Source organism: Mustelus asterias, chromosome 10 (assembly GCF_964213995.1).
Source record: "Mustelus asterias chromosome 10, sMusAst1.hap1.1, whole genome shotgun sequence".
Taxonomy (NCBI): domain Eukaryota; kingdom Metazoa; phylum Chordata; class Chondrichthyes; order Carcharhiniformes; family Triakidae; genus Mustelus; species Mustelus asterias.
In genome coordinates, this window is record NC_135810.1 from 110,569,408 (window position 1) to 110,593,908 (window position 24,501).

A 24,501-nucleotide genomic window follows, 5' to 3' on the forward strand; every position below is an offset into this window, starting at 1 on the left:
CCCCCTCAATTTAAAGCCATGCCCCCTCGTGCTGGATTTCTCCATCAGAGGAAAAAGGCTATCACTATCCACCCTATCTAAACCTCTAATCATCTTATATGTTTCAATAAGATCCCCTCTTAGCCGCCGCCTTTCCAGCGAAAACAATCCCAAATCCCTCAGCCTCTCCTCATAGGATCTCCCCTCCATACCAGGCAACATCCTGGTAAACCTCCTCTGCACCCTCTCCAAAGCCTCCACATCCTTCCTGTAATGTGGGGACCAGAACTGCACACAGTACTCCAAGTGCGGCCGCACCAGAGTTGTGTACAGTTGCAACATAACGCTACGACTCCTAAATTCAATCCCCCTACCAATAAACGCCAAGACACCATATGCCTTCTTAACAACCTTATCTACTTGATTCCCAACTTTCAGGGATCTATGCACACATACACCTAGATCCCTCTGCTCCTCCACACTATTCAAAGTCCTCCCGTTAGCCCTATACTCAACACATCTGTTATTCCTACCAAAGTGAATTACCTCACACTTCTCCGCATTAAACTCCATCCGCCACCTCTCGGCCCAACTTTGCAACCTGTCTAAGTCTTCCTGCAAACTACGACACCCTTCCTCACTGTCTACCACACCACCGACTTTGGTGTCATCAGCAAATTTGCTAATCCACCCAACTATACCCTCATCCAGATCATTAATAAATATTACAAACAGCAGTGGCCCCAAAACAGATCCCTGAGGTACACCACTTGTAACCGCACTCCATGATGAATATTTACTATCAACCACCACCCTCTGTTTCCTATCCGCTAGCCAATTCCTGATCCAATTTCCTAGATCACCCCCATTGGATTGTATCAAAGAGCTGCAGGAAAATTAAACCACTGAGAGTGTACCTATGAACTTCAGTGGTTCAAGAAGGTGGTTATCACTTCCTCTCGAGGTTTACAGAGGTTTACAGCATGGAAACAGGCTCTTCATTGGCAAGATCAACCCTCCAGGGCAATTAGGCATGGGCAATAAATGCTGGTCTTGCCAATGATGCTCATATCTCAAGAATAAATTTAAAGAAACAAATGAAGGAACTTTTTTTCTGTATCCACTCAATCAAACCTTTAACGATTTAACAAATCTCAATTAGATGACCCTCAGCTTTTCTTCAAGAGTAAGGAGACTCAATATATAAGGTCAAATGCTGAAACAAGAACAGAAAATGCTGGAGAAACTCAGCAGGCCTGACAGCATTTGTGGAGAGAGGTTGGAGCCAACGCTTCGAGTCAGGATGACCCTTCGTCAGAGCTGACCTTGCTTGTATAGTCACTGCTTGTGGCAACCTTTTGAATCACTTGACATGGCACTCAAGGCAAGAAAAAGGCACTTGGGTCCCCTTGCCTGGATCATTCCTGCTGGAACTTTGTAGCTATCAGTGTGCATGCAGGCACGCCTTCCATATCAAACCACAGCCTCACATGGAAACTGACCATCGTTGCCTTCCTCAAGTTCCTGCCCTTCCAAATCATCCTTGTCATCTCTGCCTTCCCAAGTCTCACTGTGATAAGTGATCACCTTTTTGGAGCAACACGTTGTTTAGGGTGCAACAGAGCTTCAAGATGCAGGACACCCTCTTTGGAAAGTATGACAAAGCCTCACCTGAATGGTCCAAGCAACAGAAGCGGGTCTACAGGATGTGAATGGTTTGTTCAATGATGGACCTTGTTTTTAGTTTTTAAAGTTTATTTATTAGTGTCACAAGTAGGCTTACATTGACACTGCAATGAAATTACTGTGAAAATCCCCTAGTCGCCACACTCCGGCGCCTGTTTGGATACACTGAGAGAGAATTTACCAAATGCACCTAACCCGCACGTCTTTCAGACTGTGGGAGGAAACCAGAGCACCCGGAGGAAATCCATGCGGACACAGGGAGAATGCGCAGATTCCGCACAGACAGAGACCCGAGCCGGGAATCGAAACCAGACCCCTGCTGCTGTGAGGCAGTAGTGCTAACCATGTCTCTCCTCCAAGGCACTTTGAGGGTGACACACAGGTGTTGGGGGCCACCTCTTTAACAGGTACCTCCTATCACCCAGCAGCCAACCCTAAAAGCACCGCTGCAGATCAAACATCGTGGCACCTGGGAGTGACTCAGAATGAAGAAGTCGTGAGAACTCCCAGGGTACTTAGCAAAAACATGCATGATCTGCTTCTGATAATAGAGCAGCTGAACGGTGAGGGAGTGGGACACTTCCCTGTTAGTGAAGATCAGGGGCTGCTGCCAGGGAGAGCTCAAAGTGACGTGCCTGCAATTGATTGCACTCTGCACTCCTGGGAAGCTGGAGTTTGAAGCCTGGCTAGCTTCATCCGTTATGAACTTTAAATAATTCTGAACCTTACTGTGGAGGTCATCCGTCACTTCCTTTATACATTTATGTGTTGAGGACTGAGGGATGCTGCACGGGTCCCCTGTGGATCTCTGGAATGAGCTGCTTGCAAAGAAATTGAGTGCGGCGATGACCTTCAGGGGCACTGGTAGGGGATGGGCTGCCAGTCCAGAATGTAAGAAGTTCAATGACACCAGGTTAAAGTCCAACAGGTTTATTTGGTAGCAAAAGCCACAAGCTTTCGGAGCCTTAAGCTCCTTCTTCAGGTGAGTGGGAATTCTGTTCACAAACAGGGCATATAAAGACACAAACTCAATTCAACTCACTCCCAGGTGCCACGATGTTTGATCTGCAGTGGTGCTTTTAGGGTTGGCTGCTGGGTGATAGGAGGTACCTGTTAAAGAGGTGGCTCCCAACACCTGTGTGTCACCCTCAAAGTGCCCTGGAGGAGAGACATGGTTAGCACTACTGCCTCACAGCAGCAGGGGTCTGGGTTCGATTCCCGGCTCGCAGTCCAGAATGTGTCAGATCCTCCTGCAGAAGGTATGAGCCACCACATCTCTTGACAAACACACACATCTGTTTCATTGTCTCTCGCTCAGTTCCAGATAGAAGCAGTGCCTTCCATGGATCCTTAGTTCTGCCAGTCGCCTCCATGGGATGGGTCTGACCTCCTCAGCCTCTGTGTCTTCCTGGGCACCCCAGGACCATGCACCTCAGGCCAGGGCTCTTGTCTTAAGCTATGCTAAATGGGGCCGGACACCACTTCTCCTCCTCAGCCTGAGCGCTGCCATCAAGAAGACAGCATTGACTGCAGCCTCCACTGTACAATCTTCATTCATTGTGGCGCTGCCCTTCCACTTCCAGACCAGTTTCAAACCTCCCCCAGTCACGGTTTATGTCCCTCTGGTCGCATTCCAGTCTGCCCTAGTAACCCTGGATGATTGTTGTGGACATTCCTGCCTTTCACCATGAACCAATCAATGTGGATGTCCCCATGTGAACCTCACCCCTCTCCATCTTGAGTTTCTGTGCACAGAGACCTTACCCCCACAAGAGTTTCACTTACATTTTCCCCATTTACAGGCTCCAGATGCCTCCCCTATTCCATCTGCAGCCTAGTACCAAGCCTGACACTGCCAGGACCATTGAGTGAGAGGCACTGACAACTCCATGCTATCTGCTACCTGCGTAGGCCTGTCCCTCCCTGGACCAGGACTACAATGTGCATGCCATGCATAGTCCGAGCCAGCAAAGTCCCAGGACTTTAATCTCTAACCCCAACTGTGGTCCGCAGAGTCCCAGGATTGCCTTTAATCAGCCACCCTGACCATTTGGCCTCAGTCCTAGGAATATGACATTCATCCCCACATTTTCTTTCAGAACTCACACTAAACCACCTTGCCCCCACCTATCCAAGTCACGGATCAATGTACACCCCTTCCCTCATGTGCAACAATAACTCCCCCTTCCCTCAGTCATGAGTATGCATGCACCCCTCACTGCTTGTGCCATACTAACTCTATCCACCTCCCTCTTCCTTGTCGTGGCTCCAGCTTCCCACCTCCTCCCTTGTTCCCGTTACCCTCATGTCTTTGCCTATTCCCCCTCCACACTCCCCCCCCGCCCACTGACCCCATGCTGGTCTCTGCTGATAGAGTGTTGCCCTGCCTGCTCCCCGCAGCACCCAGTGCCAGCAGACCTGCTTACATCCGCCAGCACCCACAAGTTGGTGCACCGCTGTTGCAGGTCAGCTTTCAACGATGTTCACACCAAAAAGTCTCGGGTGAAGGTGGACTGGTGTGTACCACTTATATCCGGCCGTGAATCAGAGCAGTATAAATACCCACTGATGTGGTATGTAAATAGGGGGAGAATGTGATTTTTAATGAGCATTCATGATATGTTAATGCATGCAAATAGGGTACATGACATGAATCAGTGGGAAAGTTGACCCACCATTAGGCTGCCACGTAAGTGTTGAGGTGAGGATTCTGACTTGTTTTCCCGAGGGAAATCATAGAATCCCTACAGTGCAGAAGGAGGTCATTTGGCCCATCGAGTCTGCACTGGCCACAGCACCACCCAGGCCCTATTCCCGTAACCTCGCATATTTACCCTGCTAATCCCCCTGACACTAGGGTCAATTTAGCATGGCCAATCAACCTAACCCGCACAACTTTGGACTGTGGGAGGAAACTGGAGCACCCGGAGGAAACCTACACAGACACGTGGAGAATGTGCAAACTCCACACAGATAGTGACCCAAGGCCAGAATTGAACCCAGGTCCCTGTCGATGTGAGGCAGCAGTGCTAACCACTGTGCCACCATGCCGCCTGACTTTTAGCTTCGCTCCAAATTCCACTCCAAGTGTAGGCTAACCAAGGTGGAATACAGGTTTAACGTATCTTGCCCAATTGTCAATTCTACCTCGGTTGGTCGCACTGAGTCAAAATATCTTGGGTTCAGGTTCCATTCCAAAGACTTGGGCATGAAAATTTAGGTGGGCTCTTTGGTGTAGTACTAAGGGAGTGCAGCAATGTTGGTAAAAGATGCTGTCGTTCTTTTGAGATGTTAAACCAAATGCATCTGCTTTCTCAGGTGGACGTAAAAGACACTATGAAAGCGAAGAGCAGGAGGAGCTCTACCCAGTGTCCTGTCCAACATTCATCCTACAATTAACATCACTGATACCGATGATCTGTTCATTGTTGTTTGTGGGGTCTTGCTGTGCACAAATTAGCTGCTACATTTTCTAGACTACAACTGTGATTGCTCTTCCAAAGGATGTCCGATTGGATGGAAGAATTTGGGACGCCAGGAAAGGCAGGATGATCATAAATAAAACCATTCTTTGAGAGGCATGTTAATTTTTATTTTTTGCTCATGGGATGCGGGCATCGCTGACGATCCCAGCATTTATTGCCCATGCCCATTTGCCCTTGGGAAAGTGGCAGTGGACCTCTTCCTTGAACCACTGTCATCCACATGGTGTGGGTACGCCCACAAGTGTTGTGTGGGAGTTCCAGGATTTTGACCCAGTCAAGTACAGTTCCAAATGTGTGGCTTGGACGGGAAGGAAACTTGCAGGTGAAGTGTGTGTGTGTGTGGGTGGGTGGGTGGGTGGGGGGAGCGAGAATTTGATTTGATTTATTATTGTCACATGTATTGTGATACAGTGAAAAGTATTGTTTACAGACAAAACATACCATTCATAGACTATATCGGGGAGAAGGAAAGAAGAGGGTGCAGAATATGGTGTTGCAGTTATTGATAGGGCATAGAGAAAGATCAGCTTAATATATGGTAGGTCCATTCAAAAGTCTGATGGCAGCAGGGCAGAAGCTATTCTTGAGTCAATAGATACATATTCTCTGACTTTTGTATCTTTCTCCCAAAGGAAGAAGATGAAGGACAGTATGTCCGGGGTGCGTGGGATACCAGAGATGAGGGGTGTTGATTATGAGGAGAGACTGAGCAGATTGGGTTTGTACTCGTTGGAATTTAGAAGGCTGAGGGGGGATCTTATAGAGACCTATAAGATAATGAAGGGGCTGGATAGGGTAGAGGTGGAGAGATTCTTTCCACTTAGAAAGGAAACTAGAACTAGAGGGCACAGCCTCAAAATAAAGGGGGGTCAGTTTAGGACAGAGTTGAGGAGGAACTTCTTCTCTCAGAGGGTGGTGAATCTCTGGAATTCTCTGCCCACTGAAGTGGTGGAGGCTACCTCGTTGAATATGTTTAAATCACGGATAGATGGATTCCTGATCGGTAAGGGAATAAGGGGTTATAGGGATCAGGCGGGTAAGTGGAACTGATCCACTTCAGATCAGCCATGATCTTATTGAATGGCGGGGCAGGCTCGAGGGGCTAGATGGCCTACTCCTGCTCCTATTTCTTATGTTCTTATGATTATGCAGGCTGCTTTTCTGAGATAGTGAGAAGTGTAGATGGAGTCAATGCATGGAGGGGAAGGGAGGGGGAGGGGAAGTTTAAGTTTATTTATTAGTGTCACAAGTAGGCTTACATTAACACCACAATGAAGTTACTGTGAAAATCCCCGAGTCGCCACACTCAGCGTATATTGAGGGAGAATTGAGCATGGCCAATGGACCTAACCAGCTCATCTTTCAGACTGTGGGAGGAAACCGGAGCATTCAGAAGAAACCTATGCAGACACAGGGAGAAAGTGCAAACTCCACACAGACAGTGACCCAAGCTGGGAATCGAACATGGGTCCCTGGCGTTGTGAGGAAGCAGTGCTAACCACTGTGCTCCAGTGCTGCCAGAAAGGGAGGAGGGAGGGGAAGAGAAAGGGAGAAGGAGGGGAGAGTGTTCCCATTCATCTGCAGCAGCCCTGACATATATGATCATGGCTCAGTGGCCAAGTGGTGACAGAAATCTCGTGAGTGGGGAGCTTCATTCTCGGCGGGGAGGCCTCCCGGACGGTAGGTGGCACTATGGCAGGAGGAGTAGTCGGCAGGCGGCCTCCTGGGCGGCAGGTGGCGCTGTGGTAGAAGGAGGAGTCAGCGGGCGGCCTCCTGGGCGGCAGGTGGCGCTGTGGCAGGAGGAGTAGTTGGCGGGCGGCCTAGTCTGATGCGGTGGTGTTATCAGTTGGAGGGGTGATAAGGAGCGGGTTGTGAGGAGGGAGAGAGGATGAGGAGCGGGACGGCGGGCAGCACCGCGAGGGACAGGCGGTGAGTAAATGAAGGGAGGCTGTTTGTGGGTGTAAAATAAGTGGCGGTAGTGGGCGGGTTGCCGGGTCTGAAGGGCCGGGCTTTGCGCTGAGGGAAGAGTCGCTGTGGCTGGGCTTTGGAGGCACCGCCTCCCGCAGGCCCCCTCCCCGCAGGAGATCACGCTCTCCCCGGGAGGCGGGGGGGGGACGAACAAGCACCGAGCCTCCCGCGGGCAGAAGGACACCTGCACCAGCCCAGGGAGGAAAGGGTCTGAGCCGCCCCCAACTACACCCTCACCCCCCCCCCCCCCCAATAACCTTGAATCCCTCTGCTGACAGGGACCTGCCTTCCTCCTTGAGCCCCTGTTAGGGCTTTCCTTATTCTGCACTCACGTCTATCCCTGGACAGCACAGTGGTTAGCACTGCTGCATCACAGCGCCAGGGACCCTGGTTCGATTCCCGGCTTGGGTCACTGTCTGTGTGGAGTCTGCATGTTCTCCCCATGTCTGCGTGGGTTTCCTCCGGGTGCTCCAGTTTCCTCCCACAGTCTGAAAGACTGTGCTGGTTAGGTGCTAAATACTCCCTCAGTGTACCCGAACAGGTGCCGGAGTGTGGCGACTAGGGGTTTTCCACAGTCACTTCATTGCAGTGTTAATGCAAACCTACTTGTGACGCTAATAAATAAAGTCTGCTGACAATCTCCTCCACAAAACTTGCCACCCTGTTCTATATATGTGTGAGTTAGTGCAAAGTTCCTCCTGCATTTTTCTTCTGTCACCTTTAATTTTCAAGTCATGTTTAAGCTGACAGAAAAATATTTCTTGAATCTGATCTTGTACAAAGCACATTTTAATTTCATGGTGTGAAGAAAATGTACTCAATTGCAGCTCAGCTAAAATAAAAGTCAACTGTGTGGTGATACAATACATTCATTTTCATCCTCTGTATATGAGAAATCACATAAGTTTTATGGAGAAGCACTTCCTCAACATAGAGTTGTGATTTTTAAAAATTACCTCTTACACTTTGGCCCAATGTGCGTGTAGTTACATTTATTTTTACTGACTCCGTGGAGGCAAATTTTATTTCCGGACAGTGGGATGGATGCATTCAGATTATTAGCAGATTTGGTTTAGGAAATTTATTATTTTGAACAGTATTGCATTTGATATATCTGAGAGTGGAATGGGGATGTTCTGGCATTTAAATTGCTTCCTGATTAGTCTTACTGTTTTGCATAATCTATGTATAGGTGGGTGGCATGGTGGCACAGTGGTTAGCATTGCTGCCTCACAACGCCAGGGACCCAGGTTCGATTCCGAGCTTGGGTCACTGTCAGTGCGGAGCCTGCATGTTCTCCCCATGTCTGTAGGTTTCCTCCGGGTGCTCCGGTTTCCTCCCACAGTCTGAAAGATGTGCTGGTTAGGTGCATTTGACCATGCTAAATTCTCCCTTACTGTACCCAAATAGGAGTCGGTGTGTTGGGACTAGGGGATTTTCACAGCGACTTCATTGCAGCATTAATGTAAGCCTACTTGTGACATTAATAAATAAACTCTGCCGGCACTTGCCGCCCTGTTTTATACATATGTGTGTGTGTTAGTGCAAAATTCCTCCTGCATTTTTCCTCTGTCACCTTTAATTTTCAAACCATGTTTTAAGATGACAAAAAAATCCTTGAATCTGACCTTGTACAAAGCACATTTTATTTTCATGGTGAAGAAAATGTACTCAACTGCAGATCAGTAAAGGTCAACTGTGTGGCAAGACAATACATTCATTTTTATCTCCTTTTAGAAGTTTTATGGAGAAACGCTTCAAAATATAGAGAGAGTTGTGATTTTTTAATTACCTCTTGCACCTTGGTCCAATGTGCACGTAGTTACATTTATTTTTGCTGACTCCATGGAGGCAAATTTTATTGCTGACCAGTGGGGTGGATGCATTCAGATTATGAGCAGCTTTGGTTTAGGAAACTTATTATTTTGATCAGTATCACATTTGATATATCTGTGTGTGTGGAATGGTGAAGTTCTGGCATTTAAATTGCTTTCTGATTGGTCTTACTGTTTTGCATCATCTATATATATATAGATGGGCAGCACCGAGACACAGTGGTTAGCATTGCTGCTTCAGCTGCCTCACAGCGCCAGCCTTGGGTCACTGTCTGTGTGGACTTCGCACATTGTCCCCTTTTCCGTGTGGGTTTCCTCCAAATGCTCTGGTTTCCTCCCACAGTCCAAAGATGTGCGGGTTAGGTTGATTGGCCATGATAAATTGTCCCTTAGTGTAAGGGGGACTAGCAGAGTAAAAAAAAGTGGGGTTATGGAGATGGCTTGGGAGGGATTGTTGTTGGTGCAGGCTAGATGGGCCAAATTGTCTCCTGCCCTGTAGGGATTATGATATGCATATTGTGTCCGAAGTTGTGTAGGTTAGGGAGATTAGTGGAATAAATGTGTGGGTTTACGGGGATAGGGCAGGGGATGCGCCTGCATAAGATGCTCTTTCGGAGAGTTGGTGCAGACTCAATGGGTGGAATGGGTTCCTTCTGCACTGTAGAAATTCTATATTATTATTTCCTTAGCACAGGTAACATAGTGGTTAAAAATGTGAAAGGTGGAGGCAGTTACATTTGTCTGAACACAGTTCGTAAGGTAATGCTGCTTCAAATGTACATTTTTATTAATATGCAGTGTTGCATAAACAAATACTACTAAATTGCTGTTATTTGTTTATGATTTTATTTTTCCCAATCCTCATAAAATTGTTACTGCACTGAAGGAAGCCATTCAGCCCATCACATCAACACCATCTCGTCAATTCCCACCGCTTTTCTCCCCGTAACCCTGCCCGTTCTTAATTTTCAGATAACTACCCGATTACCTTTTTGAATGCCTTATTTAAACCTGTTGCTTCCACGTTCTGGCAGTGTTTTCCAGATCCCTACCTCCTTGCTCTTGTATTCTACATCCCTATTGATAAAGCCTAGGGCACTGTGTGCTTTGACCACTCTACCTGCCCTGCCACCTTCAATGGCTTCTGCACATATACACCAAGATCACTCTGCTCCTGCACCAGCTTTAGAATTGTACCCTTTATTTTAAATGCATCCTTGTTAAGATGAGCAGCCAACACAGTGTTGCATTGTTGGGGTGGTGGTGCCATGATATGTGGCAAGGGTTATAACAATTGCTGGTTAAACCTGTTAGTCCATCTGTCAGGTTTTGGCACTAAATGTTGTTTAGGAGAAAAGAGAAGGATATTTGTGCACCTCAACTTTGCGTGTCCTGACTGAAAATGATGTTTGCCTTTCTCTTTGTCCTATTTCACAAGTAGGAAGTTGTAATATTTTGCAGTGATAAACAATAATCGTGTGACATCTATAGAGAAATCTTCCTTGTAATATATTTTTGTCGCCATCATGGGAGATTGTCATTATTTGATGCAGTGTACATTGGGGATGAAAATGACATTATAGTTGGCTTTTGTTCTAGGAGCTGTGCTGCAAAACTGTGTATAGCATTCTAAAATTTGTACAGAAATTTGTCTTCTTTGGACGTGTACATTTTGATGCATGATGAAAAATTTAGTGCAGCCAAAGACTCGAAAACAAGCAGGTTGTTGCTCTAAGTGGTGAAAAAAAGTGCAGCGTGCAGCATACAGCAGCTATTGATTCATGATGCCAAGTTATTTATGCACAAGCAAGGCCATTCAGCCCATTTTAAGTTATCCATCAAATCCAAGTGATCCTAAAATTTGAGCGTTGCTGCATCTAGGTGTTTCTTTGAAAATTCCAGGCTGTTGCCTTTTCTGGTGTCTTTGGGAGACAATTCGATACATTCATTGTTAGGCATGAAGCATTTCTAAATATTTATTTTACTAGTTGGAAGGTGCATCAACTTTTCTTGCTCCGAGTCATAGAGGTTTACAGCATGGAAACAGACCCTTCGGCCCAACTAATCCAGTTTTTACCACTAAGCTAGTCTCAATTGCCCACATTTGGTCCACATCCCTCTATACCCATCTTACCCATGTAACTGTCTGAATGCTTTTTAAAAGACAAAATTGTACCCGCCTCTACTACTGCCTCTGGCAGCTCGTTCTAGACACCACTTTCTGAATGGAAAAATTGCCCCCCTCGTAATATACTTTTTCTATTTAATCTTTCCTAATGAATCATGTGCCTCAAAGATAGTTTCTTAGATATATCTTCAGTCTTTCCTTTATAGTATAGTGTAGAGGTCGGAAATCTGAAATAATAACAGGAAATGTGGAAACACTCAGCAGGTCTAACAGCATCTATGGAGTGAGAATCAGAGTTAGCATTTCAGCTCTGTGACCTTTCGTCAAAACAGCATCTACCTGAGTGTTTTGGTAACCAGAACTAGATGAAATATTTACGTCGTTATATGACCCAAACATTACACATTTTAACTTCCTGTGATGCATTTTGTAGATTTCTGCTCTGCATTGGTCAGACATATTTAGAATCTGCGAAGACTTCATGTTCTCTGTCAGTTGTATACTTAGTTATTCTAACACCATGTACAGAACAACAGTAGCTACACTTCAAAAATACTTCACTGGCCACACATCCCCTTCCGGGTGCTGAACCTGCCCTAGAGCCAAATAAGTGCAAGCATTTTTTCTTTTGTCTCTTAATTTGAGTTAAATAACTTTTGAGCTAACTTAAAATACAATATCTTGAAGTCTGAAATTTTGACGATTGTGTTATTTACATTGTTTAATTAAAATTTTATGCAAAGTAACCTTGAATTATCAGTGGACTGTAGCATGTTGTAATTTTTCAAGTGATTTTCAAGTGGGTGCATGGTGGCACAGTGGTTAGCACAGCTGCCTCACAGCGCCAGGGACTGAGTTCAGTTCTGGCCTTGGGTAACTGTCTGTGTGGAGTTTGCACATTCTCCTCGTGTCTGCGTGGGTTTCCTCCGGGTGCTCCGGTTTCCTCCCACAGTCCAAAGATGTGCAGGTTAGGTGGATTGGCCGTGCTAAATTGCCCCTTAGTGTCCCAGAATCATAGAAATCATAGAAACCCTACAGTGCAGAAGGAGGCCATTCGGCCCATCGAGTCTGCACCGACCACAATCCCACCCAGGCCCTACCCCCACGTATTTTACCCACTAATCCCTCTAACCTACGCATCCCAGGACTCTAAGGGGCAATTTTTTTAACCTGGCCAATTAACCTAACCCGCACATCTTTGGACTGTGGGAGGAAACCGGAGCACCCGGAGGAAACCCACGCAGACACGAGGAGAATGTGCAAACTCCACACAGATAGTGACCGAGCCAGGAATCGAACCCAGGACCCTGGAGCTGTGAAGCAGCAGTGCTAACCACTGTGCTACCGTGCCGCCCTGTGTGGGTTAAATAGATTAGCCATGGTAAATGTATGGTTACAAGGATAGGATGGGGGAGAGATTCCTGTGAATGAGTCAGTATAGATTCGATGGGTTGAATGGCCTCTTTTGCAGTGGAGGGGTTCTATGATTGAATAAAGTGCAGTCTAGAGCAGGATTATACGAATTGGCAAAAATAACTGAATCTACACCAGGTCCTTACTGTATTATGTGAAGTAAATATAGAATAGAAAGTGTAGTATGAGACCATAAATCTATAAACAGTTCAGAAAGAAGGTCAGAAAGCGAGACCAAGCTTAAGTGATTTCTGATCATCCCCTGAAGTTGATTTTACCTTTTAATTGACTCGGCAGTGTCTTTTATTTTGTATATATGTATATATAATATACGCTGCATCATGTTTCGCTATATTAAAGTCAATATCTCAGGAGTGTAGTTGGGAAATCTGGGAGATTGCTTGAAGACTGAGTATTTGGTTGTTTAGAAAGTAAGCCCATGACAGAATTATTTGTTGGAACGAGGGACCCAAAGAAATGCCAGATATTTTCCATATGCTAATATTTTTAATTACTTTTTTTATTTGACTACACCAGTAGAGTTGCAAAAATTGAGCTCAGTGCCAAAATGGCACAGTTAGTGACATTTTACCCCAAAGGCTGATAGCATCATGTGAACAATGCTTGTCAACAGATAAGTAGGAAACATCACCGTGAATATTTATTAAAGAAATGCTTCAGGTATCAAATGAATAGTATAATTTTGAGGAAGAAGTACAGATGCACTAATGTTCCCTGTTCCTAATACAATGTGAAGAAAATGTATGATGTGGAGATGCCGGCGTTGGACTGGGGTGAACACAGTAAGAAGTCTCACAACACCAGGTTAAAGTCCAACAGGTTTATTTGGTAGCAAATACCATAAGCTTTCGGAGCACTGCTCCTTCGTCAAAGGAAGGACGAAGGAGCAGTGCTCCGAAAGCTTATGGTATTTGCGACCAAATAAACCTGTTGGACTTTAACCTGGTGTTGTGAGACTTCTTACTAAGAAAATGTATGACATTGTGGAAGAAGAACTAGAACTAGAGGGCACAGCCTCAAAATAAAGGGGAGGTCAGTTTAGGACAGAGTTGAGGAGGAACTTCTTCTCTGAGGGTGGTGAATCTCTGGAATTCTCTGCCCACTGAAGTGGTGGAGGCTACCTCGTTGAATATGTTTAAATCACGGATAGATGGATTCCTGATCGATAAGGGAATTAGGGGTTATAGGGATCAGGCGGGTAGGTGGAACTGATCCACTTCAGATCAGCCATGATCTTATTGAATGGCGGGGCTGGCTCGAGGGGCGAGATGGTCTACTCCTGCTCCTATTTCTTATGTTCTTATAAGAAAGTATATACCATTGTAAAGTAAGCTTTTTTTTAAGAAGGGGCTAGGTTGTCTACTCTGCCCAAGACTGCAAGAAACTACAAATGGTCGTGAATGTAGCCCAATCCACCACACAAACCAGCCTTCCATCTATTGACTCTGTCTACACTTCCTGCTGCCTCTGCAAAGCAGCCAGCATAATTAAGGACCCAACGCACCCCAGACATTCTCTCTTCCACCTTCTTCCGTCAGGAAAAAGATACAAAAGTCTGAGGTCACATACCAACCGACTCAAGAACAGCTTCTTCCCTGCTGCCATCAGACTTTTGAATGGACCTACCTCGCATTCAGTTGATCTTTCTCTCACCCAAGCTATGACTGTAACACTGCATTCTGCACTCTCTCCTTTCCTTCTCTATGAATGGTATGCTTTGTCTGTGTAGTGCGCAAGAACCAATACTTTTCACTCTATGTTAATACATGTGACAATAATAAATCAAATCAAATATGTAAGCTGGCCCCATATTTATAGAGCAGCTTGTGGTTAATGAAGATGCAACTTGTGCCTCAGGTTTCGAAGTACAACTTATTTCAACCCTTAGATGTGTTCCAGCCTTGAAATGGAGTTGGTTATCAAATGTTTCAAAGTTTCTTTTTAAATCTGTGGTAATGTGCCAGAAATAATGGGAGCCTATGAGTTTTGCATGGCATTGGTGTATTATGCTGACCTTGCTAAAAGGGCCCTCTATTAGGCACTCATCAGCGTTTTGTTTCTAGAGATAACATTTTCCATCTAACCTAATAGTTATAATTTCTAGTATTCTTTTAATCTTTTTTGAACCTTTCAGGTGCTTTTGCAACCTTTTGGTAACGTGGAGTCCAGAACTATGCACAATATGCTTAGGTGTGTTATCCTCAAGATACTTTACTTTTTCATCGCTGTGATGGGAGCAAGGGCTGAATTTGTTGCCCATCCCTAGTTGCCCTTGAGAAGCTGTTGATGAGTCACCACCTTGAGGCATTAACAGTCCAACTGGTGTAGGTACACAAACACGTTATTAGGGACAAGGTTCCAGACACAGCGACAGTAAAGGAATGGCAATATAGTTCCAAGTCAAGATGGTGTGTGACTTGCAGCTGATGGCGTTGCCGTGCACTTGTTGTCCCTTTTCCTGTGCCTAGGTGGTAAAGGTTGTGCGTTTGGATGGTGATGTCAAGGATTCTTGGTGAGTTGCTGTAGTGCATCTTTGTAGGTGGTACACTCCACCGGTTGTGGTGGTGGAGGAGAGAGTGAATGTTTGAGATGGTGGATGGGGAGGCTAATCAAGTAGGCTGCTTTGTCCTGGATAGTGTTGAACCTCTTGTGTAGTTGGAGCTTCACACATCCAGGCAAGAGTATTCCATCAGGACAGACTTTTGGGAGTCAGGAAGTGAGTTACTCACTGCAGAATTCATAGCTTCTGATCTGCGCCAGTACCCACAGTGTCTATATGGTTGACCTATTTTAGTTTCTGGTCAATGATAACCACCAGGCTGTTGGTGATGAGGGATTCAGCAATGATAGTGCTGTTGAATATCTAGGAGAGATTGTTAAAATTTCTCTTGTTGGAGATGGTCGTTGCCTGGCACTTGTGTGGCCTGGATATTACTTGCCGCTTAATCTGAACCTGAGGGTTGTCCAGTTCCGTTGCACAAGGGCATGGTTGCATCAATATCTGAAGTGTTGTAGATGGTGAGGACACTTCTGGCAAATTTTTCATAACTTTGTACTTTTATACTTTGAGTGATTTGAACTGGTTTTTATGGATGATGCTAAAATCATTTTTAAATACCGAAGACTCCATTTTCAAATTTGGTGAAAGTCTTCAAATTTGCACAGTTACTATCTTGCATTATTGTTGGTTCAGCAAAATCTAATTTGTCATGGCACATACAACCCTGCTGCACATACGTGCATTGAAGCAAAGTTATAAATGATTTGCACAAGTTAAACTTGTATTGCTGATCATGCCCAGAAAGATATGTTGACCGCTGGGGAATAACATAAATGCATGTTTGAGAAAATAAGGCAAATTTTTCAAAGAGGGGAGGGGTGTGTGGGATAGTAATAAGATGTGTAGAAAGTAGAAATGGGAGCTACATAGATTCTTAATGGATTGGAAAACGAGAGGGACTTGGAGGTGTAAGTAAATCATTTTATAATGTTCATACAAAAATAGAAAATGCTGGAAAGTCTCAGCAGGTCTGACAGCATCTGTGGAAAGAGAGCAGAGTTAATATTTTGAGTCTGGATAGCCCTCATCCATGGCATGGCGGCATGGTGGTTAGCACTGCTTCCTCAGCGCCAGGGACCTGGTTCAATTCTGACCTCGGGGGATTGTATATGTGGAGTTTGCACATTTTCCCCGTGTCTGCATGGATTTCCTCCGGGTACTCCGATTTCCTCCCACACTCCAAAGATGTGTGGACTAGGTTGATTGGCTATGCTAAATTGCCCCTTAGTGTCAGGGGGATTAGCAGGGTAAATACATGGGGTTACGGAGCTAGAATCTGAGTGGGATTGTTGTCAGTGCAGGCTCGATGGGCTGAATGGTCTGCTCCTGCACTGTAGGGATTCTATGAAAGATGCTGTCAGATTTTCCAGCATTTTCTGTTTTGGTTTCAGATATCCGCAATAATTTGCTTTTATCGCTTTATAAAGCTGATTGTTGCAGATGGATTAAAAAATAAAAAAGCCATAACAAAGGGGTAAAATGTGATCATGGGTTAAAATATATTGCATAATTGAATGCAGTTTTGATGGTGAATCTGTACAAAGTGTCAGTTAGACCATGGTTGTGTGTTTTGGGTAACCCATTGTAGAAAGGATATTGGAACCATGGGAAAAGTCTGTCATAAATTTATCAGGATTATTCCAAGGATAGGAGGCTATAGTTATGGGACTTGAAAAATAAAAATTGCATTAATTGGAACAGAAAAATTTAAAGGAGAATCTCAGAATTAACAAAGATCTGTAAAACATTTGAGGTGAAATTAGTAACTCTACTTGCAATAGTATAATACTACTACTTTAATTCTCCATTCCGTGCCATATCTATCCCGTTCCTTTCATCCATCAAATCATTCTCACCTCGCCCTTTCTGCCTCTGCCACTCTCACTGCATCCTTCTTACGAATTTCCCTCCTCCTTTGCTGCCCCCCCCCCCCCCCCCCCCCCCCCGCCATTCCCAAAGTGTGCGGACCCTCTTTAAAGACAAAAAAAATTTGTCCAGTGTTCTCTTGTGACTTTCGAATGTCCCAAAGCACCTCGCATTAACTTAATTATCTGGTGCAGTCTGTCAGGTTAAATAACAACTGCTTTGAGCACAGCAAGGTTCCACAAGCAACAGCGAGCAGTTTTAAAAATTGCAACTCACAACCATGAGAGAAGAGCCACACCTCGTTGTAAAGAGACAACCTTGCACCTTACTGTAGTTGCCTTGTGGATCAAAATATTGTTATACTTGGCTCAAAGTTTCAAAATAGCTAATTAACATCTTCCCCCAGGTGCAGAAATCTGCACTCCTCCAATTTTGGCCTCTTCAGGTGAGACAGTGGCACAGTGGTATTGTCACTGGACTGGTAATCCAGCAGATCCAGGTTCAAATCCCACCATACAGATGGTGGAATTTGAACTCTAAAGAAAAATTTGGAGTTGAGTGAAACCGGTGTCAATTGTCAGGAAAACCCATCTGGTTCACCAATGTTCGTTGGGGAAGGAAATCTGCTGTCCTTATTCGGTCTTGACTCCAGACACACAGCAATGTGGTTGACTCTTCAATGCCTTCTGAAGTGGCTATCAAGCCACTCAGTTTTATGCAACTGCTACAAAGAAAACAAAAAGGAATGAAACCAGGCGGACCACCCCACGTTGACCTAGGCACAGGAAGCAACAGCAAACCCAAACCTGTTGACCCTGCAAAGTCCCCCTTACTAAAATCTTCGGCTTGTGCCAAAATATGGTGAGATGTCTCACAGAATAGTCAAGCAATAGTCACACTGATGGAATCGGACCTTACAGATAATGTCCCAACCACCATCTTCACCATTCCTGGTATGTCCTGTCCCACTGGCTGAACAGGTCCAGCACAGTGGTCTACAGTCGGGAGGGAGTTGCCCTGCAAGTCCTCAACATCAACTCTGGACCCCATGAAATCTCAAGGCACAAGGGCAAGGAAACCTCCTGCTGACTACCACATACAGTCACCCCTCAGCTGATGAATCAGTACTCATCATAGAATCCCTACAGTGCAGAAGAGGCCATTTGGCCCAAAGAGTCTGCACCGACTCTCTGACAGCGTATCTTACCAAGGCCCTCTCCCCCACCCCATCCCCGTAACCCCACACATTTCCCATGGCCAATCCACTTAACCTGCGCATCTTTGGACTGTGGGAGGAAACTGGAGCATCCAGAAAAAATTCACGCGGACACTGGGAGAATGTGCAAACTCCACACAGTAACCCAAGGCCAGAATTGAACCCGTGTCCCTGGAGCTGTGATGCAGCAATGCTAACCACTGTGCCATGGTGCCGACATTTCACATTGAACACCACTTAGAGGAAGCAGTATGCAAGGGCACAGGACGTACTCTGGATGGGAAACTTAAATGCCCACCATGAAGAATGACTCGGCAGTACCACCACAGACCGAACTGCCCAAATCCAAAGTACATAACAGCTAGACTGGGTCTGCAGTAGATGGTGAGGGAACCAACAAGAGGGAAAAATGTACTTGACCTTATCCTCACCAACTTGCCTGCTGCAGATGTACCGGTGGGAGGGTGTACTGCGCAATCCTTATGGAGACCAAGTCCCTTCTTAACATTGAGGATACCCTCCATTGTGGTATGTGGCACGACCACCTTGCTAAATGGGATAGACTTTGAATAGATCGAGCAACTCACAACTGGGCATCCATGAAGAGCTGTGAGCCATCAGAAGCAGCAGAATCCTATTCAACCAGAATCTAACCTCATGGCCCAGCATATCCTCCGCTCTACCATTACCACCAAGCCAGGTGATCAACCTTAGTTCAATGAAGAGTGCAAGAGGGCATGTTAGAAGCAAATACCAGGCATACCTCAACATGAGGTTTCAGCCTGGTGAAGCTATATTATTTGCAATGTAACAGCATAAGCTGTAGTTATTGGATGGAGCTAAGCGAACCCACAACCGATGGGTCAGATCCAAGTTCTGCAGTCCTGTCACATCCAGTTATTAATTATGATGGACAATTAAACAACTAACAGGAGGAGAAAGCTCTACAAGTATCCTCACCATCAGTGATGGAAGAGCCCAGCATATCAGTGCAAAAGATAAGGCTGAAGCATTTGCAATAGTCTACCTGGCAATGTTGAAAATTGCTCAGGTATTGTCCTGTACACAAGAAACAGGACAAACCTAACCCGGACAATTACCGCCCACCCGTCTACTCCTGATAATCAGTAAAGTGATGGATGGGGTCATCAACAGTGCTACCAAACGGCACTTACCTAGCAGTAACCAGCTCACTGGTGCTGAGTTTGGGTTCTGTAAGAGTCACTCAGCGCCTGACTTCATTACAGCCTTGGTTCAAACATGGACAAAAGAGCTGAAATCTGTAAGTGTAGTGAGAATGACTGCCCTAGACCAAGGCAGCATTTGACCATACCCCTTGACATTCAATGGCATTACCTTTGCTGAATTCCTCACTATCAACATCTTGGGCATTACCATTGAGTATGGCATCAAGACCCTGGAAAATACCCAGGCTTGGGCTCACAAATGGCCATTAACATTCATGCCACACAAGTGCCAGCAATGATCATCTCCAACAAGAGAGAAGCTAACCATTGTCCCATGATGTTCAATGGCATCACCATTGCTGAATCCCCCTCTATCAACATCTTGGATTAGAGTTGGCCAGAAACTGAACTGGACTAGCCATGTAAATACTGTGGCAAGAGAGCAGGCTCTTGGGCTAGGAATCCTGTGACAAGTAACTCGCCTCCTGATTCCACAAACCTTGTCCACTATCTACAAGGCACAATTCAGGAGAGGAATGGAATACTCTCCACTTGACTGGTTGAGTGCAGCTCTAACAACACTCAAGAAGCCCAACACCATCCAGGACAAAGCAACCTGTTTGATTGGTACCCCTTTCCACAAACATTCACCCCTTCCCCCACTGCTAAACAGTGGATTGGGTTCAGTCATGTCTCCTTGCTGCCCTAGCTTGAGCCTGTCTAAGTTTAGACACCCTTGCATCCTACATTACAATATGCACTGCAGGAACTCACCAAGGCTCCTTAGGCAGCACCTTCCAAACAACTGCCAGCTAGGACAAAGGCAGCAGATACTTGGGAACATGATCATCTGGAAGTTCCCCTCGAAGTCTCACACCATCCTGACTTGGAAATATATTGCCGTTCCTTCACTTGTCACGAGATCAAAATCCTGGAACCTCTAACAGCATTGTGGGTGTACCTACACCTCGAACTGGAGCACTTCAATTAGGCAGCTCACCACTGCCTTCTCAAGGGCAACTAGGGAAGGGCAATAAATGTTGGCCGATTGCATAAATTAATTTTTTTTTAGAAAGCTTCTTATGCCTTCAGCTGCCCAGGCCCTAAGCTCTGGAGTTCCTACCCGAAACTTCTCTGGCTTGCTGCTGCTGTCCTTTTAAGACTATCTTTAAAACCTACCACTTTGACCAATCTTTTAGCCATCTGTTCCGTTTTGTTTTATATTCCTGTGAACTGCAGTGGGTTGCTCCACTATCTTAAATTTATTTAAATGCAAATTTTTGTGCATAGCTAGTTCTAGGAAACAACGCTTTTCACCTCCGCCAGTTTAACCCATTACCTTGAAGTGATTCTACCACTTTTTGCATTCATCTAGCCAGTCAGAATTCCCCTTATAAAATCCCGAGCTGCATGATGGAATATGTAATGTGAAAAGAGCGATTAAACCCCTTTAGTGTTGCTGACTTTCCCTAAAGATAAAAAGATTTGCGTCTGTTTACCATTCTCTTGTCTCAAATTATTTAGTCTGTGGCAACTGTTTTGTGCACGGTAAGGTTCCACAAACTACAGTGAAGAGTTTTTGAGATTGTAGTTAGAGACTACTTTCAAGCAAGATTTTGTCAAATTTGGGTTTCATTTCCACTGCTCGCCTCTGTCCCCATTGAAATTGACTTTGAAGTCCGCACCCGCCTCCGTGTGTGCCAAGCTGTACTGTCTCCAGTACTTTTCAGTGGCCAATAACTTAAAATAAAGTCATCCATGTTAAATTTCCCGCACTAATAGGAAAACAATAGAAATAATTTAATACGGCTGAAGTTGGGGCAGTCGTCTGCCAGTTGTTTTTGTGCTTGGTTGTAGAACGGTTCGGCTGGACATAACGGATCGTTCTGTAAAAGTGATGAGGAATTTCCAGGCTGTGGATCGCAGTCGCAGCTTTTGATTTTCTGACTCCTGAGAATAGCTTTGGGTCATTTTTGCAATTGGGTACCATTTTACGTTCGGGAATCTGTTGCCTTTCCCTTATAGACTGTATTAATTCTATGGGTACGAGAGTCATTCGGGATAGCAACTGCGGTGTGTTTCACATTGAAGCAGCAGAACAACAACCTTTTGAAGTAGATGCCAGAAATAGATAGACATCTCAGGCTTACTTGTCAGTTAAACTTGGTTCCATGAATATGAATATGAAAGCCAGTTTCTTTTTAGTATGTTATAAATCAAAGCTGCAATGATGTGTTTTGGATAAATGTACGATCAATTTGAGTCAGATCTTTCTTGCAGATCACAAGATAATTAAAGATGAGAGAGGCCATTCATCTTAGTTCATCCTTCCATAAATACCCTACAATCTTTCCATAGCAGCATCAAGTGGAATCTAAAGTGGTTGCAGGATTTTCACCATTAACTCGATCTGTATTAAGAATTTCCTGATATTTGACCAAACTTTGACCTTCATTAGCTTGAACCCATGTTTCCTAATTTTGTACATGCAGTTTTACTTCAAAGTCATTTAACACATGTATTTTTTCTATACTGTTAACTGTACATGAATACTTCTTTGCCCATTTCCTTTTAAGACTGAAAAGTCTAACTCCGGTCTTGGACACTTAGCCTTGTGCCTATTTTCCACACTTGTACTAACGCTTGAATGTTTCCCTTTTGTTTTGTTGACTATGGAGCATAAGAAGCTTTGCTGTACAGGAGGAGGCCATTTGGCCCGCTATGGGTTATCCAGTTAAATGTTAGTTTCCAGCTCTTTGATCCTAGCCCTGTGGGTTACAGCACCTCAAGTGCGTATCCAAGTATTTCAGTGCAATGAGGTTTTCTGCCTCTACCAGTCTTTTCAAGACAGAATTCCAGATGGATGAGATTTTAAGCTGAGGCTCTGTCTATCCTCTCAGGTGGATGTTAAAGATCCCATGGCACTATATTGAAGAAGAGGGAAGTTATGCCAATATTTATCCCTCAATCAACATGAGTAAAGACGGGGTGTCTGGTATCACCTGACTGTGGAAACCAGCTGGTTTTTCTGCACTTCAGAGTACTTCGGGTACTCCATTGGCTGCAAAGCACTTTGGCATGTCTTGAGGCCATGAAAGGTGTTGCATAAATTCATGTTTTTAAATAACTTGATGACAGAGCAGGCTGAAGGGTTTATCCACCTAATTCTAATGTTTTTATGATATAAGAACAAAGAACAATACAGCACAGGAACAGGCCCTTCGGCCCTCCAAGCCTGCGCCGCTCCCTGGTCCAAACTAAACCATTCTTTTGTATCCCTCCATTCCCACTCCGTTCATATGGCTGTCTAGATAAGTCTTAAACGTTCCCAGTGTGTCCGCCTCTACCACCTTGCCTGGCAGCGCATTCCAGGCCCCCACCACCCTCTGTGTAAAATATGTCTTTCTGATATCTGTGTTAAACCTCCCCCCCTTCACCTTGAACCTATGACCCCTCGTGAACGTCACCACCGACCTGGGGAAAAGCTTCCCACCGTTCACCCTATCTATGCCTTTCATAATTATATACACCTCTATTAAGTCTCCCCTCATCCTCCATCTTTCCAGGGAGAACAATCCCAGTTTACCCAATCTCTCCTCATAACTAAGCCCCTCCATACCAGGCAACATCCTGGTAAACCTCCTCTGTACTCTCTCCAAAGCCTCCACGTCCTTCTGGAAGTGTGGCGACCAGAACTGGACACAGTATTCCAAATGTGGCCGAACCAACGTTCTATACATCTGCAACATCAGACCCCAACTTTTATACTCTATGCCCCGTCCTATAAAGGCAAGCATGCCATATGCCTTCTTCACCACCTTCTCCACCTGTGACGTCACCTTCAAAGATCTGTGGACTTGCACACCCAGGTCCCTCTGCGTATCTACACCCTTTATGGTTCTGCCATTTATCGTATAGCTCCTCCCTACATTATTTCTACCAAAATGCATCACTTCGCATTTATCAGGATTGAACTCCATCTGCCATTTAGTTGCCCAAATTTCCAGCCTATCTATATCCTTCTGTAGCTTCTGACAATGCTCCTCACTATCTGCAAGTCCTGCCAATTTTGTGTCGTCCGCAAACTTACTGACCACCCCAGTTACACCTTCCAGATCATTTATATAAATCACAAACAGCAGAGGTCCCAATACAGAGCCCTGCAGAACACCACTAGTCACAGGCCTCCAGCCGGAAAAAGACCCTTCCACTACCACCCTCTGTCTTCTGTGACCAAGCCAGTTCTCCACCCATCTAGCCACCTCCCCCTTTATCCCAAGAGATCCAACCTTTTTCACCAGCCTACCATGAGGGACTTTGTCAAGCGCTTTACTAAAGTCCATATAGACGACATCCACGGCCCTTCCCTCGTCAACCATTCTGGTCACTTCTTCAAAAAACTCCACCAGGTTAGTGAGGCATGACCTCCCTCTCTCAAAACCATGCTGACTATCGTTATTGAGTTTATTCCTTTCTAAATGCCATACATCCTATCTCTAAGAATCTTCTCCAACAACATATCCATCTTCTCCATATAACAGAAGAATCCAGCTCCTGCAGTCATGGTCACCTTAGCAGGTGGGGTCATTCCTCCTCCCACTCCCACCACCATTCAGGATGATTGGCTATGCTAAATTGCTCCTTGGTGTTAGGGGGATGTCAGGTGGATTAGTGGGGTAAATATCTGGGGTTATAGAGAGAGGGCCTTGGTGGGATTGTTGTCGGTGCAGGCATGATGGGCTGAATGGCCTCCTTCTGCACTGTGGGTATTCTATGATTAAACTGCTTCTTCTGAGTGAGGATTGTGCTTCAGCTGCTTTGAACTTTTAAGCTTCTCTCATAAGGTATTTAAAGCAACTGGATTCTTTGAAGTGTCAACAGGTGGGAAAACAAAGCGAATCCCTTCCCACAAGTGAAACATCTAAACAGTTTCTCTCGAGTATGTGACTGTGCTGGTGACAATCAATGGCTCTGACGAAGGGTCATCCAGACTCAAAATGTTGTGCTCTATACTCTCTCCACAGACCTGCTGACATTTTCCAGCATTTTCTGTTTTGTTTCAGATTCCAGTATTTTGCTTTCATCTTACAATCAATGGGATGATCGATTTGAATCGCTTTCCATTGACTGTGAGGCGAATGGATTTCTCCCCATTCT

At 45.2% G+C, this 24,501-nt stretch overlaps 1 protein-coding gene across 4 annotated transcripts in view; it reads left to right on the forward strand.

The window, feature by feature from the left end:
• The first annotated feature begins 6,923 nt into the window (after positions 1 to 6,923).
• The window catches only part of nipa2 (NIPA magnesium transporter 2), a 49,288-nt gene continuing 31,710 nt past the window's right edge, over positions 6,924 to 24,501 (forward strand). For 2 of the 4 annotated variants that reach the window (XM_078222446.1, XM_078222448.1), the window contains exon 1: positions 8,529 to 8,583. The gene's annotated coding sequence lies outside the window, so the exon portion shown is untranslated. Of the gene's footprint in view, positions 7,080 to 8,528; positions 8,584 to 24,501 lie in introns of those variants that run through there. The other 2 variants (XM_078222445.1, XM_078222447.1) reach the window with 2 other exon arrangements.